Source organism: Oryctolagus cuniculus, chromosome 1, assembly GCF_051225735.1.
Source record: "Oryctolagus cuniculus isolate XC-2025 breed Fujian yellow rabbit chromosome 1, ASM5122573v1, whole genome shotgun sequence".
Taxonomy (NCBI): domain Eukaryota; kingdom Metazoa; phylum Chordata; class Mammalia; order Lagomorpha; family Leporidae; genus Oryctolagus; species Oryctolagus cuniculus.
Window position 1 is genome coordinate 49,637,187 of NC_142867.1, and position 27,541 is coordinate 49,664,727.

Genomic DNA, 27,541 nt, shown 5'->3' on the forward strand with positions numbered 1-27,541 from the left:
TTTTAAGGAAGCAAAAAAGATGATGAACATTTAACTATATAAAATGAAATAATTATGTCAAAATGATTAATAAACAAGAAGAAAAGACAGAAAGTCATTGGGAAAAATATATGCAACATATGTACAGATTGAGCATTCCTAATCTGAATTCCAAAATCCAGAATATTCCAAAATCTGAAACTTTTTGACTGCTGATATTATGTCACATATGGGAAACTCCACCCCGATCTCATGTAACAAGTCACAGTCAAAATATATACATATTGGAAATAATGCATTAAAATTACCTTCAGGCTATGTGTACAAGGTATATATGAAAAAATGAATTCTGTGTTTAGATGAGTCCAATCTCCAACATAACTTATTATGTATATAAACAAATTCTAAAATTTGAAAAAAATCCCAAATACTTTTGGTCACAAGCATTTTGGATAGGGGTGCTTAAACTATAATAGGAAACCTATGAATGGCCCTTATATAACAACCACAATCTTAATGATAATAACGATACCAAACATAATTGAATGCTTACTATGTATAATGCACTATTTTTTGTGTGTGCTAAATCATTTTTTAAAAAATATTTATTTATTTATTTGAAAGGCAGAGTTTGAGAGGCAGAGGCAAAGAGGGCAGTGGGGAGGTCTTGCATCCACTGGTTCACTCCCCAAATGGCCACAACAACCGAGCTGGACCGATCCAAAGCCAGGAGCCAGGAGCTTCCTCCAGTCTTCCCCCATGGGTGCAGGGGCCCAAGCACTTGGGCCATCATCCACTGCTTTCCCAGGCCATAGCAGGGAGCTGGATTGGAAGTGGAGCAGCACTCCAGAGTATCCACAAATTATTCAGATGCCATCAAGTGTCTATGAGGCAATTTCCAATGCAGAAAAAAATAATGCTTATACTGATTCTCAGTCTTTCAGCAATGGCTGGAATTGTATCCTATGCCTAAATCAAGTACTACCAAGCGGAAATGGATCTATCTGGTTTTCCTCATTTTCCTACTGTAAATATTACAGAATCCCAGAATCCAAAACAAGTTCTTAATATTCCTCCAAAATTTATTCTTGCAGCCTTCCATACCTCAGTAAATGGACACTGCAGTTTTCAATTTCTTAGGCAATAATTATTGGTATCTTTTTTAAGTCCTCTTTTCATTTGGGACAGTCTACCCATGGGAAAATCCTGGTACATCTCCCTTCAAATTTTATCTGAAATCTGACAATTTCTCATCACCTCCACAACAATTATACACTTACAGACCTCATCTCTGTCACCTGAGGTTATTGCAGTAGGTTTTTTGTTTTTGTTTTTGTTTTTGTTTTTTTGACAGGCAGAGTTAGACAGAGAGAGAGAGAGAGAGAGAGACAGAGAGAAAGGTCTTCCTTCCAGTGGTTCATCCCCAAGATGGCTGCTACGGCCGGCGCGCTGCGCCAATCCGAAGCCAGGAGCCAGGTGCTTCCTCCTGGTCTCCCATGCAGGTGCAGGGCCCAAACACTTGGGCCATCCTCCACTGCCTTCCTGGGCCACAGCAGAGAGCTGGACTGGAAGAGGAGCAACCGGGACAGAATCTGGCACCCCAACCGGGACTAGAACCCGGAGTGCTGGCGCCGCAGGCGGAGGATTAGCCAAGAGATTCGTGGCGCTGGCCTGCAGTAGCTTTCTTACTGATTTCCCAGCTTCTTGCTTCTGTATAATCCACAGTAGCCAGACTGATCATTTGAAAAACTAAGTCATCTCTTGTCATTCCTCTGTAGTAGGATTTCCAATGAATTCCTATCTCATTTAGGGTGAAAGCCAATCTGTCTCATTGGTCTTCATCATTTGCCCCCTGTTCTCTTTCTATCCCATGTCCTGGCATGTTTCACTTTGTATAATTTATCATACCACAGCCGCACTGTTATAATGCTGTTCTATGAACAAGTTCCAAATTAGTGCTTTCAAAAGCTCTCTTTTTAGTTACTTGGATATCCCATTTTTAACTTTCTCTCTAACAACCTGTTCTTATTCCTGGCCTGTTTCCATTCACTCTTACCCTGCTTTGTTTCCTGTGTATAGCTTTTAGCACCTCTTGACCTGTTATATATTTATTTGTAGGTTGGTATCTTTCCACTTGAGAATTTAAACTCTATGAAGGCAAGGAGAGACTTTGCTCACTTTGGTCTGCAGTAGATGCTCAGCAAACGTTTAATGGATGAATAAATGAATGCGTTATCTTATACTGATCAGTATTCACCTATTGGGGCTGAAGATATATGTATGAATTACATAGATTACAAGTACTGGAAAATATTTGTCTCTTTTACAAAGTGAGGGTGGCTAATGAGCAGACAATTGGTAGTGTCTGCCACAGGATATAAGTAGTTTACAGAAAAGAAAATATAAATAGCTAATAACATATGAAAAGATTTGCAGAGAAATGAAGTTAAACATCAATGATTATCTCTGTCATTTGATTGACAGACATAGAAAAGAGTGATAATATTCAGGGCTGAAGAGAATGAGGAGACCATGTACATTCTTGCATTTTATTGTGGGGAGAGTGAATTGCTATATTTTTTATAAGTAATCAGGTAGTATCTATAAATTAAAATACATGACTCCCCCCTTACCTGCAAATGCTCACTTTTGGAAATCAAACTTAGGGCAACAAAAACAAAGGATATTTATTGCAGCATTTTATGGTAATAAAAATTGCAAATAGTTTATATAAGGTAGGGTTATAAATATAGCGCATCCAACTATAGTATAGTTAGCTATTAGTAGCATTTGGTCTAAATCTGAAGATATGACTACTAGATCCTCATCTAGTGACTACTAGATCCTCCTCTGGGAAATGGAAAAGTAACTGATGAAGTGCAGAAGGAGTACGTATGTGGGCAAGGAGACAAGAGACTACAGAGAGACCCGACTTGTTCTTTTTAATAACACCCTGCCTTCTCAGGAACCAATCTACTCCTGCCATACTTAACCAATCTCTCAAGACAGTGGGAGTCCATTTGTGAGGGCAGAGCCCCCAGGTCCTAATTACCTTCCATTATGCTCCATTTCCTAAAAGTTTTACCACCTTAACACCTCCACATTGGAGAGTAAGCTTCCAACATGTGAACCTTTGGGGGACAACAAACACACACACAAAACCAAGTATGATTAAACATAAATAAGAATATTGTATGAAAAAGAACCAGTGACCAAAGAATCAGTGATAAATCATATCCAAAACCATAGCACTAATAGTAGACATAGAATATGACATCTTGATATTAATCATATACCACTAGTTGAACACTTAGTGTAAACCATGATAATAAGGACTATTTTTGGCTACAATTTCTTTTTAAAAAATATTTACTTATTTATTTGAAAGGGAGAGTTACAGAGGAGAGATTGAGGGAGAAAAATAGAGATCTGCCATCAGCTGGTTCACTCCCCAAATGGCTGCAATATTAGGGTTGGACCAGGCCAAATTCTGGAGCCAGGAACTTTACCTCAGTATTCCACGTGGGTGCATGGGCACAAGGACTTGGCCATCTTCCACTGTTTTCCCAGGTGTATTTGCAGGGAGCTGGACTGGAAGTGAAGCATCCAGGGCTCAAAGTGGTGCCCAAATGGGATGCTGGCCCTGCAGGCTGAGGCTTAACCTGTTGTGCCACAGCACCAGCACCTGGCTGCGATTTCTTTCTTTTTCTTTTCCTTCCTTCTTTCCTTCCTTCCTCCCTCCCCCAGTCCCTCCCTCCCTTTCTTCCTTCCTCCAATCCCCTCCCTCCCTCCCTCCCTCCCTCCTTCTCTGCTTCCCTCCCTTTTTGTATAAGCAGAGTTGTCCAGAGAAACTGAAACAACAGGATGAGTATATACAGAAAGGGATTATTATAAGCATTTAGCAATTTTGAAGGATGACAAGAACAAAATTCACATGGCTGGCCAGCCAGCCAAAGACCTAGAAAGGCCTAGAAGACTGCTGGAGGGGGCTTAGTCTTTTTGTTCTATTCATGTTTTCAGCTGACTGAATGAGGTCCATGAACATTATGGAGATTCTTTTTTATTTTCTCAACAAAAAGAAGCAACAGTAACTAGGAAGTAGGAATTACTTAGAATTCAGGGTTATTCATTTTATTTATTTATTTATTTGAAAGGCAGATTTACAGAGAAAGGGAGAGATAGAGATCTTCCATCTGCTGGTTTGCTCCCAAAATTGCCACAGTGGCCAGGCCAATGCCAGGAGCCAGGAGCTTCTTCTGAGTTCCCACATGGGTCCAGGGGTCCAGGGACTTGGGCCATCATCCCACTACTTTCCAAGGTGCATTAGCAGGGGCCTGGAACAGAAGTGGAACAGCCGGGACTTGAACCGGTACCCATGTAGGATGCCAGCACTGCAGGCCACAGCTTAACCTGTTATGCCAGAGTGCTAGCTCCAAATGTGGGGTTATTAATGGTTGTATTACAGGACACAACACATATGGCTACCTGGAAAATTCTTGCATTCAATGATTTGTGTAAATTATTTTAAAAGCTGATTTACAAGCAGATGTTTGTCCTTGATGGTTAAGGTACCAGTTGAGACTTTCATGTCATGTATCAGATTGCCTGGCTTTGATTCTGGCTCTGGCTTCTATTTCCAGTTTCCTGCTAATGGAGACCCAGGTAGGCAGGGGATGGTGGCTCAGGTAATTGGATTTCTGCCACCCATGTGGGAGACCTGGACTGGTTCCTGGCTCTCAGCTTCCACCTAGGGCCAAGGGCCAAAGGCCAGTCCATTGTGGGCATTTGAGGACTGAATAAGTAAATGGGAGCTCTGTCTGCCTCAGCCTCTTGAGCAAACAAATAAAAATGAAAGCTAATTTATTAAACTATGTGCTGGTCTTTTGTTCAGAGTAATACCTACACATACATAGGCAATGAAAACAAACTATATTAAGGCAATGTAAGGTTCTAAGCCACCTGTATGTATAACCCCATTCTCTTAGCAAGGTTGAGATATTACTCTAATTATTTCTATGTTATATCTGCCTCTTGTGACATTTGAATGACCATGCCTTTCAGTGCATCCATTGGAATGACTTGTTACTACTGTAAACCGTTGGCTGATGGAATCCAGATATCATGACTTTTTTCCTTACTTTTCAACAAATTGTTTGTGGTTCTCTCATTTTAGATTTTTTAGTTTACATAAGGACACCAAAAAAAGAATTTTAAGTAGTACATGAGCACTCCTTGTGTAACTTTAGAGCAGTAGAATATTAGCTACTGTATGTATCACTTTGCTTGTGAAATACTAGAGATGCCCCTCAACTTCTAATAGGGTTATGTCCTAATCAGCTCATGATAAATGGAAAATGTGAGTCAAAAATACATTTAATATACCTAACATATCTAACCATAGCTTTGCAGTGTGCTACACCATTGGTTGTTTACCCTCAGAATCACAAGACTCACTGCCACTGTCCATCTTTAATGAACATCTTTAGCCCAAGAAAAGATCAAAATTCAAAATTCACAGTATGATTTCTATTGAGTGCATATTGCTTTTGCACCACAAAGTTGAAAAATCCTGAGTCAAACAATCATAAGTTGAGGACCGTCTATAATTACAAACAGACCAGAAACACAATTGCTAATTACAAGACACCTCTTATGTAAGTTTATAAATATTGTTCATCTTGGTAGAAAAAAATAGATTTGCATGCTCTTCCAAATACAGACATAAAGATGAAAGCAAGATAAGAAAGTTCACATTTCAAGTGCTCAGATTTGTTACATGATAAAAAGAGACAAAGTGTGTTTAATTACCATCCAAAAGGCATTTGTTTAACAGTAGGGCATATATTAAAAATAAGAGCAAACCAATTCAAATGGTATTGCTGAGCAGCTGAAATGGCTCAAATAAGATTATGGGAAAAAAGTTCATGAATTAAAGAAAAGAGTAGATCCTGTACATATTCTCCCTTATCCTATCAATGTGTTCCTATTTTAGGAAAGGTGGGTTAGTTAATTTTCCTACTCCTATATTTAGAAAAAATCAAAAAATTGCTGAAATTTTGTGTCAAAAGACTAAAAACTAAAATTAAAACAATTTTATGTAATTACCTATCACATATACATATATAGTTTTATTAATATTAAATATAATTTGTTGATTTTGATGAAAACATTAACTATATCTTATACCTAAGTTTTCTAGTGCTAAAGATTTAATGTGTCTCATTTCCTGCAATCCAGGAAATACTTGTGATGTTCTCCATTGTCATGTCCAGATGGATAATGTATAATCAAAAGAAAATACCAGTGATGAAATTAAATCTCTACTGACTTTGTGAAAGTATTTCCTAAACATTAATGAATGTAATGTTATTCTAAGAAAAACTATTTTAAAAACAGAATGTGAACAAAAACTTTAGAATTTCACTCATAATATTTAGAAGAAACTTTTACATGTGTATTGATTTTGAAAACCATAATAATTTTACAAATTTCCAGCTGTTATGTACATTAAGCCTGAGCTGTGCTAATGGGATAATAGAAAAGTCTATTGGTTATTTTAATAATCCTTTAGCTGGCAAAATAATATAAAATAAGAAAACATTGATGGTTCAAAATGGATTCTTTGTTTTTCATGTTTGAGTATCATGGTCTTGATATAAGCTATAATGCTCATGTAAATAGTCAACTTAAATTGTTAGAACTCTGTTAATTGAATGAAGTCAAATACATGAAAGTATTTCATACTTTATTATAATTTGGAAGATAATTGAAGCTTCATATTGAAATACATTCAATTCCAATAATATTCACATAAATAAATATGCCTGTGGGTTAGTGAATATTTAATAAAATTATAATTATAAGTAATTATCTAATGTTACATTTTTTTCATAGTAAGCAAAATTTTAATTTTAAAAATGTAAACGTTCTAGTATATTCAGGAATTTTTCCTAACTAGATATTTTTGCTCGGTTGTGCTAATTCAGGTACTGTTACATTTGTACCTTTTGCTCATTTGTTCTCTTTTTCTTACAAAAAATATATTTTCCATTTAACTAATATAGAAAGTAAAAAGTAAATTTAGAAAACAACTCATCCCAACAATAGAAGCATCATATTTTTGTTTTTTATTAGGATCTTTTTGTTCTCTGCTGAATAAAAATAAGAGACACAATGGAAAATAACCAAAATTAGAGTTTACTTGGTATCTGTAGTGGATACCAAACACGCAGTTCCTAAGCTGTAGTCAGGAGATAAAAGCATCACAAAGATGATTCATTATTAAGATTTATTCTGGTGAAATAACAGTATCCAAAGAATATTTTTAAAAATTAGCCAGTTTTTTAAAAGTTTCCAGTACAGTGCCTGGTTCAATAAATGGCAATAACAAAAACAAATAGTAAACATCAATGATGTGTAGGAGTTTTTTTCTGTAATAGAGGCCCATGATGATCACATGCAACTTTTGGAATATTCATCTGACATTTTCCAGTACATTTTTGTGAAGCTGATACTGTTACTATCTTGCAAGGTCATATGGTTTTCAATTTTATCATTATATTTTCTTAGTATGGTAATGCAGTAGTTAATGTGGTTTTCAATTTTATAGACAGCTAACACCTGGCATACTGAGACTAACACTTTCACACCAATAAGTAAAACTTGGTAGGACAGATTGTCTAATGCACAGATCTTATGTTGTAGTCACAGTGTTAAAAAGTCCTTGTTATTATGAATGTGCATTATGAGTATATTGTACACAGTCCTGGTATGCAAATGTGTAGCATTCAGAGAAGTGAAATAATTCTGTGTTATTATTATCTTTGTAAATTACATCTTAAGAGTTTTTGAGGACTTTATGATGGCAGTTTTCTATAGTCACAGTAATACAGTATGTGCAGCACAAAGTGTTTTCTTTCACTATTAACAATAACAGAGCCAATGAAAATGCTTTTTAAATATACACCCGGCAAGCAGTTATCTGGCTCTTCCTTCTTACTATCCACAAACCATCTTTTATCATCTTGTAAGACAGCATATGAAACAGCTTTGTAAACATCTGTTTTTCATTGTTAATTGTCAGGAAAACTGGGGATTTAAATGCTTCTTTGGAATCCTCCTAATCCTATCAAGAATAAGTTGCATAGGTTTATCTTTTCTCCTTCAGATTGTTCCTTTAGCCATCTTCTCTGTTAAATACACACTGTCCTTCCTTCATTTTCTAAAACTTACTTTTGGGATTATAATATTTTATCGATATTTTGAGTATGTTATTTTGTAGTAATTAGTTGAAATCATTAGCAGTGGCCCTACATACCCAAGAAAGATGCATGATAAATATTGACTTAAATATAATGTACCTTTTCAAATTATTTTCAATTTTCTTGGACATATTCTGTATCCTAATGTGCAATAATAGAAAATATAATGAAAAGATATTTGGTAGACAAAGAACAGATTAATTTAGAGCCGCAAATCTCCTGGCACAATTATTCTGTAGGAAAGATATGCTTTATTTTCACAGGCTTTTTCTGTTCCAATAATTGAGCCATTAATGTCAACAGAATATCTCTGGCAGTGATATAGTAAGAAGACTTTTGCAATAATACAGTGTGACTTCCCTTTAAATGAAAAGTATCTGTTGCAATAATTAGTTTAAAATATTAAAAATCTGCTCTAGTTGTTCTGAATTTATAATGTAAAAGCAAATGCACCTATCTCTTGAGAACAGAAAGAACATCCATAATTTCATAATTAAGTAATATGTGATAACCAATAATTTTTGTTTCCTATAAGTAGACCTAAGTAAAGAATATGGAATACTAAAAGAAGTAGTTGATTGTTAATGAAAACTTTTTTTGTTCAGAATGCACTCATTTAAAAACATTTTTTAACCTTTATTAAGTTATTATCTTTTCATGCAATTAGAATGCATTGCACATTTTTCTTTTTTAAATGTTTGTACTTCACTAGTTTTTAATCTGGTAGAAATTAGAAACTCACTATTCACTATTTATATCTGCCTCTCAGTGTTTGCTTTTCAAATTTGAAGTGATATAGAGCTAGGCCTTATCACTGCATATAAAATTAATTGAAATGACATATTGTTGCAGTTTCTATGACAACCATATCATGATGCTGATGTTCTTAAAAATTTATAAACTATAATCTGAAGTATGCTAATTCTAGTGAACATAGTTAACACTTATTTGCTTAATATTCAGTTTGGTACTAAACTTCATCAACTTTGAAAGTAGGTTGATAACATATTGTATACAATTAGAAAAGATTTATATATTGAACTCTTGAATTAAAAATATTTTCCTATTATTCTGGATCTTTAAGGATGAACACAATTTTTAATTTATTATTTTCTTAGACACAAATGAACACAAGGATGATTTTTGTTGCAAATTTTCAATATTATTGTCTTCTTCCCCAACTCCCCCCATTTGAAAGATAATATATTCAAACCTGATGCAAAAGATCGATCCTGATGAAAATTTTAAAATTCAATAAAGTCCAATGAATTATTTAAATAATATCAAGCATCTAGATACTTAGGAATACTGACTTACCTTTTAGTTTTCATTTATTTGTTTGATTTTAGGAAGATAGCATTTTTATCTTGTGCATACAATTATGATACATGCTAAAGACATGACCCTTCCTTAGCAAGTTATAGAATAATTTTGATAGCAATTATATTAACTACTTCAATTTGAAATACAATTTGAAGTTTCTTTCATAAAACTGATTTAAAAGTAAAACATGGTATTTGGAACTGGTTTATAACCATAGATTCTCTTTTTAAATAAAGTCTTAAAAGATATATTGTTTATTAAGTCAAGAAAAGTGTTTTTCAAAATGTATGTAATTTATTGATTAATACAAATAACAGGTAACTTAAATAACATGCCAAATAAAATGAAATATTGAACCAAGTGCTTCTGGTGGTATATATAATAAAATTAATTTTCAGTATATGTTCAATAGACTTTTAATGTATGTTTATTAAATAAAAGAATCACAAATAATAAATATTTGGTTAACATACTCTTAATTGGTTGTTTGGTAAATATTAGGCTCTAAGTAATATCTAAGTGTGGGTGAAAATCCAGAAAATAAGCAGAAAGTCTTCAGTATAATTCTGATATTTAAAACATACATATAACAGAAATCCTGTATTCAGAAATTTTAAAATTATCAATCTGGGATTTGGAGGAAGGATTTTTAAGTAACCAATTTTAAAGTCATATAATTTAATCAACTTCAGCTTTAAAAACATAAGATTAACACATAATAATGTATAAAACATAAGATGGCTGAGGTTAAGTTATCAAACTTTTAAAGGCTAATAGTAATAGTAAATTATCAGCTTATTATTTGGCATTTACCATTTGAGAATTTTTTGTCTTTCTTTCATGTCTTTTATTAAGTATTGGAAGGATCTAACACTGACTTATCAAATGTTTCTAGTGTGGCTAAAATGCATAAAGAATAGTAGTCATTTTAGTGAATGACAAACTGCAGATATGAGAAGAGGTGGGGTTTGAGAGAGTGGCACATGGAACATGAATGCTTTAATAATATTACTTGGTGGTAAAAAAAAAAAATACAGTATTCCCAAAGGGTACTATAATGAGAAGTACTTTGAATTTTGGTGAATAAAGTTTATTTCCATGATTGTATTATCCTATAAACTATCATTTTTTTTCCTTTCTGTATTTTTTATAATTAGATAGTTATACTTATCTACATAATTATCTAGATCACTTTTAGTTAGGAAAAATACTCCAAATGTTATGTATCATTGTAAGAGGAACATTTGGATGACTGATAACAAATTTCACTTGTCATCTAGATGGTTCAGTAATATTAGTTTTGGCAACTTTAAACAACAAAACCATTACTTGAACTAAGCATGTTTTTTTCTAGTTTTTATCTACTATTTTCTAGATAGTAGTTCACAGATATTGTGTGCTGTTTTAAAAATATACCTGATATGTATGTGTTTTTTTTTTTTTGGAAATTGATAGAAGTTTACAGATTTTTGGTTTCTACCACATTCTTTATTTACAGTGGTTTTAGTTCACTGTATTTTGTCATTAACATTCTATTTATAGTAAAGTAGAACATATGAACTGAACAGCGACAAGTTGTCCTGTGCTGTTAGGATTTTTGTTTAAAAATCATGGAATTGGTCCTTGGTGCACACGTGATGTGTGTTTCTGTTTTACAGTCATTAGATTTCTTTTTAAATGATGTTTCTATCCAGGTTAGTTTCTGCTTCATGTGTTTATTCCTTCCATTTAAGATGAAATGAACTGCCAGGATTATGTATGGCAAAACCGAGGCCCCTCGGAGTTAAGGCTCTGGGGACATTGTGTAAGCCCAATGTTCTTCCATGAGGTTGGCCCACCCCACTGGGACTAAGAAATGAGATGATTTGAGGGCTATTACATACTTAAGGTTTTCATAGTGGATTAGAATAGCATTACTTAGCACAGGTGTTTCTATAATTGGGATTCCCTGGGAAAATTCAGTACTGTATTCAGTAACACTCAGCTTTCCACATGAGTGGAGGGGCGATCCAATGTTAATTTGTTAGGCTGTGGCATGAGACAGGGGAATGGGATTTGGCTTAGGGGCCTGTTGCTTCTCTTCTTTGAAAAGACATTTCCTGTTGTCCATTAGCGCAGGATTGCTATGGTTCTAGTTTTAAAATTTAATTTATTTCATTATTTATTTATTTATTGCTGAACAAAATACTGAAAGGCCCCAGTTGGAGTCAGCCAGGACTGATTTATGCCCTCATATAATACAAAATAGTTCTCTAGTGTCCCTTTTTTGGGAGATAAACAGAATTAGTCTCTTTTTGTAATCCATTATATCCAAAAAACGTCGATGCACCCAAATAGCAGGGAAGTGATGGAGAGGCCCTTGGGAGGCAATTCTCTGAGGAGGACCTTTGGCGTGGCCTTGCAGATGTCTTCAAGCCTTAGACGCAGTGTCCAGGAATAACAAAGAACAACCACTATAATTTATTTCAGGATTTAGCTAAGGGTTTCTTAAGCCTGGTATCCTTATAACTCGAGGCATGAATATAGGAAGAAGGGTGTGCAGAAAAGGGGCTTTAGTAGAAGTGGGGATGGGCGATGTAAAATTGTTGGCACTGTTAATACTAATCATTTGTTACTTTACGGAGTCCATTGTTAAGATACTCCTGAGCAATGGGCGACTATAGAGCTGCGAAGTGTCCAGCACTAGCAAAGCGCGGCCCGGTTGCCCGAGCGCCCCTCTCCTGCAGGCAGTGCTCATCCGGAGACCCTCACGTGCGACTTTGGGTCTGGCAGCTTCCCCTAGTCCCTTTGTCTGTCTTTCCCCCAGCATGGAGAGCAAGCAGGAGATGAACCCCAGCAAATGCGGAATCTGCGCTGAGCCAAGTCACTGCTGGAGGGAGCTCGGTTCTCTGCCAGGACGGGAGCGAATGCTACCTCTTTGAAGCTGCCCCTACCCGCCAAACCGCCCTGGGAGCTAGTGCTGGAAGTTTCGGAGCCGCAGCCTTTTGCATTGGAGCGGCACTCTTTGACCCGGAGCTTTGTACTCTGCTGGGAGAATGTGCCTTCGCTCGACTCTCGGTTGTCGGTCTCAGCTAGTTTGCAGAGACCTAGGTCTCTCCTCTTGGCCTAGGTCTTAGAGGGCAGGCGGGGCCTCGCCCTGCAGGGTCCGCAGGACGCCCTCCCTTTGCTTCTCTTTCGAGCGGCCGCAGAGGTCGCTGAGGCCGCGGGGCGGGTGTCAGCCGGATTCATCTCCGCAGCCCTGAACCGGCGCAGTCTTCCGCTCGACCTCAAGGTGGCGACTTAGGCACGTAAACAAAGCTCAGCCGAGCAGGACGCTTGGCACCCTCGCGGGGCATCCACGTCTCCTAGTTTCCCTGCTACTCCCGAGTGGGCTGAGTGGACTGCTACAAGGACTTCAGTTTAGATGAGGAATTCGGCCAGACTGTGTGTGTGTGTGTGTGTGTGTGTGTGTGTGTGTATGCGTGTGTGTCCGTGTCCGCCCGCGCGCCCAGCCTCCGGGAAGTGGTGATGTGGTGGACACCCTCGGCCGAACCCGTTTGGGACGCCCCGAGCCTCCGCGGCATCACCTGAGCCCGCAGGCCCAGCGACCTCCCGGGCTGGGCTTCGGGACCGCTTTTCAGCCCGCATCAGAGCGCAACTGGCAAAAGGACAGAGGGTCTGGTCGCTGCGGCCAGCGGTAGAAGATTTGCTAATCTCATTTCTGTGACACCCACGATATCTGAGTGGAGAGACCTGGAAAATAAAGCCCTTAGCAGTACTTGTACTCTTCTCCGGGGTGCTTGTCGGCTGATGCGAGGGGCAGGGGTCGTTGGGGGGCGGGGAACAGAGACATAGACAACGAAAGAATAAACGTGCGACAGTCACACAATCTTACCTCCGGGACGAAAGGACACGGTTCCTAGGCTGAGATTTCCATAGCCAGTCTGCATCCCAGCTGTTTCTCCTGTAGGCGCTTTCCTGCCTAACAGCGCCTTCTGACTAACTTGGACAGGGCTCGAGCTGTACCCCTCCTTTTTTCCTTCCTTCCTTTTTTTTTTCTTTCCACACATTCTCTAAACTCAACCCAGGGCAAATCCAGAAGTCGGTACAGTACAGAGCTTCCATTCAATCCCTTTTACGGTTCTCTTAGGCAGATGGAAGAAGTAGATGGTTACAGGACTTTGGAGGGGTGCGTGGGGATGGCATGGGGTGTTGGTGGCAGGGAGGCGCGATTGCTCTTAGGTCTTGGTGCTGCAGGTAAGGTTCTCAGATTCCAGCCTGCCCTGTTACAGCGCTGCAGTGGCGGGTGCGAGTGGAGGGCAATCCGCGTCAGATTCGAGGGGAGTGAAGGAGGGTGGAGTGGGGGAGCAATGGACCCTGGACAGGCTCCACGGACACACATTGTCTTGGTTGGCATACGTGCCGGCTCTCCGCTGATGCCTTTGGGAGCTTTTTGAGCAAGGTAGTACATGCCCGGCTCCCCCCCTCCCCCTCCCTTCTGTAATGTGTTTAAAAAGAAGTAAATGCCCCCTCTAAAATAAGTTAGAAATCTTTCTCTGACTTTCCATCTGAGATGTTAAAGGATTAAATAAATGGAACTTTATTTGACCTGGGAGTTTACCCAGAGACTCCGCGACATCTCTGGTCTTTGGCCTTATTCTAATTCCATGGTGGTAATTACCCTTCGTTTCTTTAAGTGCAATAGATTTATTGCCTTAGAGACTATGCACAGTTTGATTGAATTATTCATTTTTTTTTCTTTGGTGTAGACTGCATCTGGGGACTCTGATGTGACGTGTAGATTTTTTTTTTCAGGAACAAAGGGAATGTGGAAATGAAAGAGAGAGGGAGAGAGAGGCTGGCAGATGTAATGAGACGCGGTGAAGGTGTACGCAGACTGGCACTCCCACTCCTCCCTTCTGCTCTCACTGCAGCCCTGGGTAACTCGCAGGCTAACACAAACAGCTTTTCTCCCGCAGCCTGCCCTCTGTCACTGTAAGTACATCAGCCTTCTCTTATCAGCATGCAGATTCCAGCCACGCACTCCCCTAGCCTCGGCTTTGTACCTTAGACAGCAGAAGCACATTTAAAAATTAACTTTCCTAAGCTAGGAAAGGCATGTATGTAAAACTGATTCTTGATTTATCTTTATTTTTCTTTGAAAAAAGTTCATGCATCTTTACCACGCTCCCCCACCTCCTTTGTGGCCGTTGCTCTGCTGCTGCTGTCGCTATGGCTGAGGTCTTCCCAACAGGATGACGCGCAGATTTCAAATGAAATTTAACGTTGTTCTCCATCCATTTAAAATAGAGCGACAATGCCTTGTCCTTTTGCAAAATGTTGTCTTAAAGAATGCAGAGTAGAATTCACAGTTTGCTTTTTTTTTTTTTATTTGCTTTTGTGGCTGAAACAAGAGTCTGGACCTCTCCGAGGCAGAGTCCCCAGGGTACTATTATTTGGGAGTTCAGATTATTTGGTAACTCCAAACTTAAACGAAGTGCGATGGACTGCTGGAGTGCCGGTGTGTTTGTTATTCCCGTTTAAGGAAACCAATTGCTACAACTTTTCCCCGTGCTGTAATGAAAGTTTTCGACTTCTTCCCCTTTAGCTTGTACACTCTTTCACTTATTCTTCGTTGCAGTAAAAGTTCTCCTTCTCGGTGCTTTGGGGCGAATGACATTTATGTTTTTCCTGTTTATACGGTAGCTATGAAGCCCTTTCTGAAAGAAGTTAGCGACCTTAAAATGAAGTCGTGTAGGTCTGAATTGTCCGCCCGGCTGATGTAAGGAGACTTTCAAAGCGGGAGTTTGAGGTTTTAACGGCCGTTATGATTTTTGCGTGGGTGTGTAAGACGTTTTCTCAAGCAGAATTAACTGCATTGCCCTTCCCAAGTTCAGGGGGACCTTGCTCCAGGAACCGTGCGCGCCTTTCCTTTGCGAGTTCTCGCCTCTTCTCCGGAGGTGCGAGGCCAAATTTAGCAAAGACGAGTTGCTTTTGCTGGTTTCCGTGCACAGGGACACCCAGACGGCACCGAGGCAGCGACCGGTGCGGGCAGGTAAGTCAGCCCCACCTGCGCATCCCTCCTTCCCTCCCGCCTTCTCCCCGAGCTCACAGCCCGGGGTTCTCGCGCTGCCTGGAACTCCGATCCCCAGGGGAGAAGACAGCCTTTGTGCTTCCGGATCTGGCCGTGCCTGGGTGCCCTCTACTCCTCCAGAGATTTCTCTGAGCCCCAAGCCGGTGTGGACCTAGCGGAGAGCCCCCGCACTTCGCAGGGCTGTCGCACTGTGCGCCTCACCCACTGCTCCGTTCAGCCGGCGTCCGAAGCTCCGGAGGAAACCCTTGGCGCGCACCCCCGCCCCCAGGGCCACGTGTCATCCGTGCACAGTCTGGAGTGCGGCACTGAGACCCCAAACTTTGGTTTCCTTCCTTTAGGGATCAGTACCGTGACCCGTTCCGGGTTTCACCTCATCATTCCACTTTGGTACCAATTTATTAGATAAAATCTGAAGAGGGTTCCTGCGGCTCGTTCCTGGAAGGTCCGAAGCGCCCGGGTATTAGGGCCTTGAACGCCAGCGAACTTGACAATGTCTCTTCTTTTCCTTCCCGCCTCCTCGCCAGCGGCCTGCATCTGGTCGGCTGGGTCAGTCTTGCCTCCCAGAGCCCAGAGTGCCCAGTGATTTAAAGAGACGGGACGCGCTGGTTATCTGGAAAGCCAAACTTACCGCAGCAAACAGGAGGAACCCAGTCGTGCCCCAGCATTTCCGTCTTTGATGGTTCACCTTTCTCGGTGGCTCTTCCCTGAGGACTCAGGCTTTGGGACCTAACCTACCCTCTCTTCTCTCTGCAGGCATTTAGGACAGGTCATTGAGTTTTGACCCCTTTAAGCTCTGAAGAGATTTTTGGTCCAGTGTTTGAGTTCCAGGGCAAGCGGCTGAAGACTGTGAGGCTCTGGAACTGAGTGCTAGGCTGGGCTGGGCCGAGGTACACTCATGCATACACAGAAGAGATCGGACAGGTCTCTTCTGGGAACACCGCTCTGCGCTTACACCTTGGGCCTCGGAAGTCATGGGGTGACTCTGCAGTTCTGGGATTCCCAGTTTCCCCGGAACTGGCCTGCAAGGTGGCTGAGGGTGCTCATTGCCCGCTTCTAGGCTGAGCGCCTTGAGCCGCACTCTCTCCAGCTCTGAAAGATGCTGTGGGTGATGGAGACAGAGAATTTCTTGTTTGGGGTCTCCTTGCCCTCTCAAGCATCAGTTATCAGTTAACTCACAGACCCCAACCTCCCAAGTCCTCAAGCATCAAGTTTCCTGTTGGGGCAGAAGCATCTGGCTATTCCTCCTGCCCCATGGAGTCCAGAGGCTTGTCTCCACCCTTAGTTCTTGTTCTTTCTCTGAAGTTCATATGGAAGCAAACGTGGTGTATACTTAAGAAGCCAATGTATGATTGACATCTCTCCTTCCATCCTGTTTGCCTATGTGCTCCATTTTCTTGAAGGTTGATGGGGCTTTCTCTTCTTTCATCATCCTTTCTGTAGGAGGTCTTCCTCACGTTGGCACGTTTAGATTGTCAGGAAATTTCCCGATTTTTCTAGCCACCATTCCTGACCCCTGTCTTCTTGGTCCATGCTCTCCTTTTATAAAGTCTCTGTTTATGAGGTGTCTCAAAGTGACCTCGTGTCAGCTTCTACACAGTGGAAACCTTCGCAAAGCTCTGCAGATGAGGCTGCTGATGCCGGACCCCAGCTTTTAATAGTGAGGTAGTTCTGGCTATCCACAGACCTCAGTCTATTACTTTGGGCCTTGGTTAAGGCAAACCAACCTCACGTTGTTCACACTTCCTGTCAAAGCTAATTGTCTCATCTGTTTCTTTGGTTTTATATCCTAGTACCTGACACCATGATTGTTTTTTCCCTCCCAGTCTTCCAGCCTTTTTTTTTTTTTTTTTTTGCACTAAGATAAATGTTCAGGTTTGTGCTCATTTAGGCCATTCCAAACCCTTTAATTCTTTAATCTACCCTACACATGAATCAAAGGGAACCTTTAATTTATGTAGGTTTTTTATGGGGGGGGTCTTTTATTAACATAATCTTCTACATCTTGCTTATGCATTTTAATATGCTTATCATGGGTGACTGAAACTCTTTTTCACCTGCTACCACCTCCACACCACCCCTCTTGAAATTGTTTTTCCAAATCTTTTCCTCTAGAAAGTTGAGGTTCCAATCAGTGCAACACAGACTTGTCATATAATATACTGGGAGCTATTTTATTTAATATAGTAAAGGTGTAGTAATTTTTGGTAATTTGTACATGTCTTGCTATTTATAATAATTTTAACCCGTAAACTCCATAATCCATATGGCCTCCAGAGCACTGCCACCTCAATATGTTAGGAATCTCCCATGCCTCTTCTTTTTCCCCTTCAGTTCCTCCTCCTCCATTTTTTAGGACAAGTTTCTCTTACTGAGATCCTACTGACGGGTGTGTTCTCATTATCTCTGCTTCCGGCATCCTTTCCTTTCCTCTCTTTTGCCTACTTCTGTCTTCCATTTCCCTTCGCCCTTCTTAATACTCACCCTTCCTTCCTCATGCCTGGCCTGCTTCAAACCCCTGTTCTTTCTCCTGTGTCTCCCTGGCTCGCTTCCGTGGTCCAGGTCTGTCCTTCAGGACTTTTGAACATTCAACCCGTGCCTCCTCCTGTCACTCAACTTTTCCAAAGCACAAGCCACCATCCCTGCGTCGCCCTCTCGCATTTGACGTCTTCGCTTCCTCCAGCTTGCTCCTTCTTTCCCTCCCAGATGGCCTACCTTGTCCTCGCTTCCCTGGGCTCCCCTCTCACTACCCCCAGCAGCCCCAGGCTTTGCAGCGCTCCTCTGGTCCTTTCCCCTGCGGCCTGCCTCTCCCCCACCTAGCAACTGTCCGCTCTCCGCTCTGACCCCGAGTCTTCGCTCCGCGGTCCCTGCCAGTGTTCTCCTAGTAGGCGCTTTACTCTCTTCCAGGCGCTTGCTGCCGCGGGCCCTCGGCTGCCGTTCGCCGCCGAGCTCTGTGCGCGCGGCTCTCCTCGCCTCTGCCTCCACTCTCCCCTCCTTCCCCTCCAGCGGCCCTCCCCCTCCCTCCCAGCCTCCCGCCTGGCTCGCTGCCTCCCTCGCCTCTTGTCTCATCTTGCCTGTGTTGTCTGGGAGGGGAGCCCTGCCTCCTCTCCCTCGCTCAGATCAATGCCCTGGCCACTCACTTTCTGATGTTGCACGACGGGAAATGCTTTGAATACTTACGACATGGCCGCTCACACTGATTGCCAAGATTGACAGCACTAACCATCGCCTTCACTTGTTCCGGGGGGGAAGCCCCTGGTCACCCCGCTCCGCGCGCACCTCCCGCAACCCGGCGGCAAACTTCTGCCGCTCGGTGCGGCCCCCGCCCGGGGCGGGACACCCCCGCAGACTTGAGTTAACGGGCTCGCGGGCCGCGGCGCCGGGGGTTCTGCTCCCTCGCTCCTCGGGCTGTGTTCATTGACCTAGCCTCGACTCTCCTTCCTTTAATCATTTTTTTTTATTTGTGTCTTTCCCTTTTTCTTTAATGCCATTTACTCCCGCGGCGCAGCGCACAAGGAGCCCTCCCGTGCGGTACCATCCTGGAGCCCGCCCAGGTAACCGGGACGGAGCGAGCGAGCTAGCTAGCGAGCGAGGGAGGCAGAGCGAGGGCGCGCGGCCCGCCTGTGAGCTACCTGTTGGGGAGCGGCAGGGGCCGGGGCAGGAGCCCAGGGCCGGGCCGCGGGCCCCAGCCAGCGCCTTCCGCCCTTGCCCTTCCGGGCAGCTCCCGGGGCGAGTTTCTCTGAACTGGGACTCAGGGGCCGGGGCAGGACAGGCGGAGGGGCGAGGGCCGAGCGAGCGGAGCCGCGGCCGCCCGGCCGGGGCGGGTTTCCGCGCTGGGCTGGGGAGGGGAGAGCGGGAGGAGGAGCGGGAGGAGGGCGCTCCCGGCGGAGGGGGAGCGGGGGGCGAGAACGCGGCCCGAGCGCCTGCCGCTCGCTGGCGGGCGGGCGCGCCGATCTCCGGGATGCGGCCCCCTCTCGGAGAGCTTCGCCTGGTTCCGGAGGCGGTGACAGATCTGCGTGGCGGGCTTCTGGTTTTCGGCTCCCCTCCTCCCCCCCCCCCCCGCCCCGTGCGCTCCAGGGAAACACATGTTGTAGCTGTAGATAACTGTGCGTAGGACACCAAGGCAAAAGGGCAGGCAGAGAGACAGGCAACGCCGCCCTTGACAACAGGGAGCTGTTATCGCCATCCTAAGTATTCGTCCGGAAATCTTTCTGCCCTCTCGGCCCACCTTACTCCTCCTCCTCCGCCTCCCCGCGTAGACATTCTAATCTATATAACTGGGAATGGTATGGAAAAGAAGTCAGGTGGCTTAGAGAATGAATTTTTAAGTCTCCGTGAAGTTTTGAGGTAGGTGTTTCATTGAAGTTCGCGCAAGTGTGATGGAGGAACTTTGTGTGCCTGCGTGTGTAGCGCTCTCTCTCTCTTTTTCTCTCTCTCCGAGATCTCAGACGGGACCGCTGGGTGGTAATGTCCCCTTTGCCCACAAGGGGGCAACATCCTGAGGGCTTTGTGAGCGTTGTACCGCTTCTTACCGCTTGCAGGCTTGGGTTTAGAGAAAGTTCTACCGAAACTTTCCAAACTGATAGCACATCTTATTTCGTGATGGTTAAAAAAAAAAAGCATAAGGGAAGAAAAGAGGGGGACAAAGAAAGAAGTGAAGAAAGCCGAGAACGGGAAAGGCAGGCAGGCAGGCAGCCGACCCGGGGAGTCCTCGTCACACCGAGTCTGGGGGGGAGGGCTGTTTTAATTGTGGGCTTGGCCGACTGACGACTGGAGTGCCCTCCTCGGCCGTCTCAGTTGTAGCCGGAGGTCATGTAAATCGACCTTAAAAGAATGCATAAGCCATAAATTAAAATAAACCCTCACCCAAGGGCTGATCCATAAGTAGACAATATCCAACCTGGACAAAACGGGCTTTCCTTACGAGCCGACCTAAACCGCATCCCCCCAAAGAATAGAGGCTAAATGCAAAGTAAGTTTCCCAGAGAATATTTTGTTTTCTTGAAAAGTGTTGGGTTGATTGGCCGTGTGACTGCGCGGCCGCAGTTCTTGGAGCGCTCCCGTGTAAGCCAGGCTCGGGGTGCGGGGAGGTCGGGAGGACCCGCCGAGCTCCTGGGCTTCTTCACGCTACCCGCACCCTACTCCCATTTCGGGTCGGAAATTCTCGCTATGCGTGGGGTTGACGCCGACCGAGGGTGGGCGGGCGGGAGTCGAGGATCCCCGCCACTCGCTCCGCGGGGAGTTTTCTCGGAGGAGCTCGCGAAGGAAACCCGGGTGGCTAGAAAACGCGTGCGCTGCTCCTCCCGCCCGCGCCCAGGCTGCTCAGCCTCAACTTTGCCCGGACCGCTCGAGCCGCCTCCGGCTCGGTCCGCTACTCCCTTTTCCTCCCCCTCTCACCCTCCCCCCCGTTTTTGGACATGACTTTTTATGATCTTTTCAGGAATAAACAAACCGAACTCCAAGACAGTCCGAAACCCGAGTGCTAATCTGTGGTCCTCCTTGCCCTGGATGCGGAGGCGGGGGTGCCCGGCCCGGTGGGGGCGTGGGTGAGGGGCAGCCCAGCTCCGCCGGGCGCGGGCTCGGCCTCGGAATCCGCGGGCCGGGCGCACGGTCTCCGCACGTTTCTCCCCCGCCCCGCGTCCCTGAGCCGGGCTCGCGCCCTCCGTCCTTCTCGGCTCCCTGCCCGGGCCCCGCCACCCGCTGCCCTGTCTCGCAGCGGCGGCCGACGTCCGCTGCTCCCGGGCTCGGCCCAGGGCCGGGGGCGGTGCTGCCACTCGCCACGGGGCCCCGCGGAGCCTGGGCGCTTCCGGGGGTGGCGGTGGGGAGCTGCTTTCTTCTTTCCCCCCTCCAAGGGCCGGGCAGCGAAGGGAAGGGGCTTGTAGGCTACCGGGTTTGTGCTCGGGCGCCAGGAACAGCAGCCCGGGGCTGCGGGGACAGATTAGCCCTGTGCCCGGCTGTTTCCTGGGCGCTCCGCGGAGCTCTCAGATAAAAAGGGAATGGCTGTGTTCGGAGCAGATAAAAGGTGGTTGTTACCGGAGTGTTTTGAGTTTCATTTACGCTGTCTTAACGCGGACCAAGTTTGAAAACGTTTGTTTTGGATGAATTGCCAGATAGTGAACGCCACCCTTCTCTGGGGTCTGAAAACAACTTTTCGACTGGGCTTGCGGGGCCGGGCTGTGGGCGAGAAGGGCTGCCCCCAGCTGCCTGTCCTGTGTGTGACTCGTGGTGAGGGCCGCGCGGGAAGTTTCGGTCCCGGTGCCGAGGCGGCCCACAGCAGGTTCCCGCAGCGGACAGGGCTGCGCTCGGGACCTCCCGCTGCGTTGTCAGTGGGGCGCTCGGAGGACGTCCCGGTCTCGGCGCTGGTCTCTGGCGCGCGCTTTTGAGGCCGGGCTTTGGACCCTGGCGGGACGGCCCAGTCAGCCACCCAGGGGGAGTCGGGGCAAGAAAGGGCCCCTCTCCCCCGCCCACCGGGGTCTCTTCCCTCCTGCCCTTTATAGTCACATGCCCAGGTCTTCCCCCGGGTCCCGAGGAGAACAGACACAGCCCCGCCCATTCTATTTCTAGGAGGTGGGTTTGGTGAATAAAAAGGTCAAGTGGTCGGGTCCACGAGCTGGTCCGTGGCGAGGGGGGACAGGACGGACACCTGCAAGGCCCGCCCCGCCTGTCCCCCCCACCCCGGCCGGCCCGCCCGCCTACGGCTGGCTTCCCCAGGCCGCATTCTTGCGCCAAGTGCGAGAGGCTGTGGGAAAAGCAGTCCTGGACCGGCCAAGAGCCGGCGAAGCTGATCCCGCGATGGCATTTTGTTTTGAACAGTTGCTGGGGTTGACGTTTCCTCATAAGGTAAGGTGTCACTGGACAGTCGGCTGCCCAAATGCCACATGTATAATTAGCCTGCGCACTCAGCACCTCGTCCCCGGGGCCCGCAGGCACGGGCTTGGCCGACCTGGTCCCCTCAGCTCCCTTCTGGGCGAGGGTTCCCCAGGGACGGCCACACCGGCCAGGACAGCTTTGGGAGGCCCTGGTGGGGCAGACCGTGACAGGACAGCCTCATCTTTGATTATTCTGTTTTCTTCCCTTCCTCTCAGTTTTCTTTCCTCTCCTCCTTTTCCGGCTCGGGGGGCTGGAGGGGGGATCCGGGGCCGGGCGGCAGAGTGCAGATTGGACTGGGAAAAGAAGAGGCAGAAGAACTCTGGCAATACACTTACTCTCGGCTCCCGGCCTGTGGGGGAGGGCTGATAACACTCCTCTGTGCTCACTGACCCAGTAGGACCAGCCCAGGCTTGGCGTTGTGCATCCAGCCTTGAGTAGGGACCTCAGGCTCCTTGTTCGCACAGTTCCCCTTCTGCCTCTGGTCTCCTTTCTGCCCGCCCTCCCAAAGGTCTCTCAGCAAGTTAGTGTCTATGCCATGATTGCAGCTTCTGGTTTCCCCCTGCAGGCCTAGCCGCTTGGGGCTGCTAGTGATCCCTGTGGGGGAGCCTGGAGAGGGCTGCTCGGTCTCTCCTTGGCGCAGTCTGGTTCGGCCTGGGGCTCTTAGGAGCAGTGCCTATTCTCTTCTTGCAGTACAGATTGGTGCTTGAGCCTCTCACTTCACTTCCCAGATCTCGCCTGAAGTCTGCTTCAGCCTGCACTCCCTGGTAGAGACCAGATTTCTGCAGCCTTGAACATGACCTTCCCTCTGTCACCCTGTGCAGTCACCATGGAATTCAACACTCAGCATTGGGCACTTGCATCAGTCTCCCTCCTCCCCTTGTTTTTAGGCCACTCAGATGTGCCTGATACCTACTGGAAGATTCTCTTTATTTCAAAACAAACACCCAAATCCTGGACAAGTTTAGCGTGGCAGTGTTAGCTGTGCTATGGTGGCGAGGGTGTACCTTTCTTGGAGGGAAGTGGGAACGTGGTTTATTAAGTTGCATTTGCTTTTTATTGAGCCAGTGTAATATTTCATCTTCTTATAGCAGGAGAAAACACATGAATGAATTTTTTTCCACTCTATCAGTCCATAAATGTGTTATGTAGACATTTTGGAGAGGATCTTTCCGGAACACACATCTGAGCACATGGGTTAGTAGGCGAAACATGTAGATTTTTTCCCCCTACATTTTTGAAAACCTCGTAAGTCAAGAGAAATTGTCCATCTCCTTTAAAGAAAGAAAAAAAGTTCAAACAACCAAAACCCTAAAATTTTCAAACTCTGAAAGCAAGCAAGTACCTCACTTATTATATCTGGTTTAGACCAAAGGCAGTAGGTAACCAGTATCCATTCATTGATTATAGGTCATTAATTCCTTAGGGAAACTGATGTCCTCTGTTGCCATTCTCATGTACTACCAATGCCTCCTTTTTCCTGTGTTCTTCCTCCTTATTCCTTTAGTTAGAGTGGCAAAATCAGATTGTTTTTGGTTTAGTATTTATCCAGTGTATTGTTGCATTTATTTATTGTTTTGGAAGTGATGAAAAAGAACTTCGTTCTGGTGTATATGCATTTTTAAATGCAGAAAAGGTTTTCATTTTATTATGCAGCATGATACAAACTCCTATAATAGTGTATTGTGTAAGTATAATACTCAACAGTATGCTATTAAAGATATATGTGAGAAATATTATTAATAAAGCAGTATGAAGTACCTGTATATTAAGGTGATTTTATAATGGATTCAGTAATTGAATACCTAGATGAAATGAGATTCAGTAGGACTTAATATTGTCTGTTGGGCATTTTTTCATTAGCAGCAGAAAAAACATTTTTCTTCTTAAGGGAAGAGCATGTATTTACAATATGTTAACTAGCAAATCTTTCTTTTATTAGGATGTAAAATATGTTAATCTAAATATATGTAGTAATTTTTGGTGGCATTATTGAGGTTTTATGTCTGTTTCTATTTGACCTCTTTTGGGAATTATTGAGTTATTGATCACTGATGAAATTGCTGTGCGTATCCATCTTCTATTGAAGAAATCACTGGAAGTTTAAATAATTCTTTTTCAGTTAGTGTAATAGGTAGAGGAATAAATGAATTTTCTTTTGAACAAGACTTAACTTATATTGAATTTAGCCTTTAGATATTTTCTATACCTCTCAGTTTTGTTAGATTATGTGTTTCTATGTCTCTTTCCATGTTTGAAAGAATTCTGTTAGTGAAAGAACCCATATATATATATATATATATATATATGTATATATATATATACACACATATATTTTTTCACTATTAAGAAACAGTATTCTATGAAAGTGTAGTACACTTTTTTGTTTATGTAAGAGCTATTTGAAATACAAGTATAGTTTAGGGATGCATATATATCAATTGATGTTTTTGAAGTTAAGTGAAACATTCCATCAAGCTAATGTGTCTGAGAGTACCATATCAGGCACAGACAGGTACTAGAAATGATAAAACACAGATAACTTAGAGCAAGACGATTTGCAGATGGGTTGTATTATGTGCTGTCATGAGGTTAGACGGGTCATGTTACCATTTTTTTTTGGAAAATTAATCTAGGTTATTTTAGTATTATCAAGTTATGTGGTTATATGAAATTTAATGAGAACAGATTTTCTTACAGGAACCTGCTAAAAAGTGAACAAGTAGTCATTACTTTTTAGAGGAAGAAATAGACTATCTTTAGGTTTGATTGTTTCTTGTTAAAGAAAAAATCTCTCCCCTATTATTTTTTTCTAACAAGAAAAATAAAGTGTTAGAACATTTTATGATCTTAACCTGCCTTCACATTTTCTACTGATTATACCCTGAATGTCAAAATATGCAAGTAAAAAAAAAAGCTAATGATTCAGTATAGTATGTGAAAAGCAATTGTTCTTAAATGTATGTACATTTTAAATGTGCAACATATCCTTTCTGCTTGAAGTTTTTCAATTGTGATATGAAAACCAATTGTTTTGGTGAAGTTATAACAGAAACTCATAATCCTCTCATTATATATTCATTATTCGTTCATAGGAAGATTGTTTTTATTTTCCTTGTTCTGTGGAAGAGGGTAAAAGCTTTACAGCTAATCATTTTGTTTAAACATTTAGACAAGCTGAAAATAGTTCAAAATTTGCATTATGGTTTTTTGGTGGAGCTTTTCAAGTTTTAAATATCCATTGTCATAGCTTGGATAAGAATGTCAATTGAAGAATGTGAGTGAAGGTTGTAAAATGGAATATCACTTAAATCTACAACAGAATCTCTCACCTCCAGAAAAGGGTGCTGGTCTGTTTTTCTTCAAATCTGTGGTAGTCTCAAAAAGAGGGAACATGAAACCCTAAAACCTCAGAGAAGCAGTATTGATTCAGTTCTTAACTGCAAATCCTTCATATCATTGCTCAAAATATCCAACTTTACACCAATATTAGCCATTCTTTTTATAGTGACACCATGCTTAGTATAAAACTTCTAAGCACTGAGGTCAGGTGTTGAGATTGGATTCTAGTTTATTTTTTATGAATCAGATAAAGATTTCTGTGCATGAGACCATATGTGAAGATGAGAGAACATGAACATTTCCATATCAAAGGCAATATATCTGAGGCTGCATGGTAATTAAAATGCAGTGGTTTGGACTCTGTGCACTAGCACTTAAGCAGAGCATTGCCGGGACCTTGTGCATCATGCAGGCGGTTGCCTCTTGCATCCTTCTTGAAATACACTTATAATTTTGTACAAACATTTATGCCAGTCCACACTTTTCTGTGGATAATTTGTATTTCATCCAAACCATTCAAAGTAGAAGTTATTTTTTGAGCTACCCCCTCATTATGGCTTTTGTGCATCAACTATTTTTATTCCAGTTGTTTGTATTTCCTTTTACCAGAATGATGGCTTGTTTATATTCAGAATCTCTTCTTGCTCCTCTAAGACCCCTAATATATCACTCTTATTTTACTATTCACTCAAAAAACTTTCATCTTTAGGAAAGATGTGAGTTATTTTCTGAGGTTAATTGTAGCTGCTGTAATCTATTATAAACTAATAAACCACATTAAAAATCAACTGCCTAGATATTTCTACTTTATAATGCTAATATACTTAGTAATCCTCACTAATTTGCACAGTGCATAATATTAGAAAAAATTCATTTTCAATGCTTAAAGAAGATTTCTGAAATGCTCCTTTTTTTACGTTTTAATGACATGAAAATGTGACATTCTCTTTCATACTGCTTCAAGTGAAAAACAATCATTTGAAACTATAGAAATCTTGATCTAAAGAGTTATCTCTTTGCGTTTATAGGGGGATGTTTGATTTTATTTTTAAAGAACTAAGTTATTATCTTAACCTGTAGTTATTTTTGGATAGAATAGTGAAATAAGAAATCTCACAATTTGTATTCCAATGTTGTATATATTTTAGAAATTTTTGCATCTTTGGAAACCAGCTTGAATTTGCTGCTCTGTAATTTTCTGGATTTTCTATTTCCGTGTTTGCTCTTTCTCTACGAACCTTCTGCTGTGGCACATGTGGCAAGGAATTTAGTGGTGTGTTTTATTTACTAAGCTCCCATGGTCTATAAAGCTTTTTAAAGATTTCTCTGGATGGAAGCACCATGTGTTGAAGAAGCCTGAAGTGATAGTACAAAATCTTTTAAGAGGTCTGTGTGTTTTAGCTGTTTCAGACCAAATTACTTAAGTATATTGATTTTATCCTTTTCAATGATGACATATAAATAGGCATATAAGGTAAATTCAAAGTGCATTATATGATGCACATATTAAAGTGTATGCAAACATTTTATGTTCTCTCAGTTCAAGTTCTGTCTTGATCTCTGTTTTCACTGAAAAATCTCACAAGATAACCCTTTAAATGATCTGTTATTCCTGCTACCTTCAATATTTTGTTGTTCTTGTCCATTATAAGGAGACAACTTGAATTATCTGTCTTTAATATATTCATTCAAATACAAA

General features: G+C 42.9%; 1 protein-coding gene across 50 annotated transcripts in view; it reads left to right on the plus strand.

The window, feature by feature from the left end:
- Positions 1-18,240: 18,240 nt before the first annotated feature.
- The window catches only part of SOX6 (SRY-box transcription factor 6), a 647,472-nt gene continuing 638,171 nt past the window's right edge, over positions 18,241-27,541 (plus strand). For 13 of the 50 annotated variants that reach the window (XM_051833970.3, XM_070073078.2, XM_089328312.1 and 10 more), the window contains exon 1: positions 20,374-20,605. The gene's annotated coding sequence lies outside the window, so the exon portion shown is untranslated. Of the gene's footprint in view, positions 19,188-19,499; positions 19,981-20,373; positions 20,606-22,152; positions 22,474-27,541 lie in introns of those variants that run through there. The other 37 variants (XM_051833971.3, XM_089328228.1, XM_070073067.2 and 34 more) reach the window with 5 other exon arrangements.